The sequence below is a fragment of the Aotus nancymaae genome, unplaced genomic scaffold (assembly GCF_030222135.1).
Source record: "Aotus nancymaae isolate 86718 unplaced genomic scaffold, 86718_ANA_hifiasm-v0.15.2.pri h1tg000079l, whole genome shotgun sequence".
In the NCBI taxonomy this organism is placed as follows: domain Eukaryota; kingdom Metazoa; phylum Chordata; class Mammalia; order Primates; family Aotidae; genus Aotus; species Aotus nancymaae.
This window is the reverse complement of record NW_026988494.1, coordinates 8929607-8930713: the sequence shown is the minus strand read 5'-3', so window position 1 is coordinate 8930713 and position 1107 is coordinate 8929607. Positions and strand designations below refer to the sequence as shown.

At 39.4% G+C, this 1107-nt stretch overlaps 1 non-coding gene across 1 annotated transcript; it reads right to left on the bottom strand.

Annotated features, from left to right (window-relative positions):
* Positions 1 to 424: 424 nt before the first annotated feature.
* Positions 425 to 533, bottom strand: LOC135271499 (U6 spliceosomal RNA). Its single transcript, XR_010339663.1, has one exon. It is a non-coding gene; the product is annotated as a U6 spliceosomal RNA (small nuclear RNA).
* Positions 534 to 1107: the final 574 nt, after the last annotated feature.

The following is a 1107-nucleotide window of genomic DNA, read 5'->3' as shown; positions in this document are numbered from 1 at the left end:
AGTTCATTAGACTCTCAGAGCTTCAGGTTGCTGAATAATCAAGTTAAGAAGATAAAACAAAGACATAAAGGAGAAAAGTAAACATGGAAAACAGTATAGAAAAAAACTTCTGAAATGAAAAATGGAATCACTGAAACAGAAAACAGAAAACCCATTAGTCAAATTTGGCAGCAGCTTAGACCAGCTGAAGAGGGAAGAGTAGACTATGAGAGAGCTCAGGAAATTGCCCAGAATGCAAAAGAGATAAAACATGGAAAAGGTTCGAGAGAGTTTAAGAGACACAGAAGAGAGAATGAGAAGATAAATATACATCTAATTGGAATTCCAGCAGAAACAAAGAGATGTGAGAGAGGATACACACACACACCACACACACACACACATATATACACAAATATATATATATACACACACACACACACACATATATATGGAAAGCTTCAAAAATTTGCATGCCATCCTTGCACAGGCACCATGCTGATCTTCTCTGTATCATTCCAATGTTTTAGTATATGTGCTGCCAAACCGACCACAACAATAGAAATTTATTTCTCAGAGTTCTAGAGGTGGGGAAATCCAAAATCACAGTGCCAGCCAACTTGATTCGTGGTGAGGGTGCACTTTCTGGTTTGCAGACAGCTGTAAAGCTCTAGTGTCTCTTCCTTTTCTTATAAGGACATGAGCCCTATTGGATTGGGGCCCCATTCTTAGTATAGTCACACTGAAGTATAGTCATACTGAAGGATACAGCTTTAACATATGAATTTGAGGGGAGACATAATTCAGTCCATGCCAGACTCCCTATTCTGGAGGCAGAGAATGTTCTTAGTTTAGGGCCTAGTTTTACATCCTGGGAATGGTTTCTTAATTCATTATTCTCCACAGTTCTGGGCTTCTTCTGGCTCTGTTCTCCAAGAGTTCCTATCTATACAACTACTTTGTAGAGTGCAATATCTAGTAAGGTGGAAGGTGCCTATAACCTGTGATCCACCAGTTTCACTTCTAGGAAGTAGACCCACAAGTTGCTAACTTTGTGACCTTGAGCAAATAACTTCCCTCTGTGCCTCAGTTTTCCCATCTGTAAACTGGAGAAATAATATTGAGCTC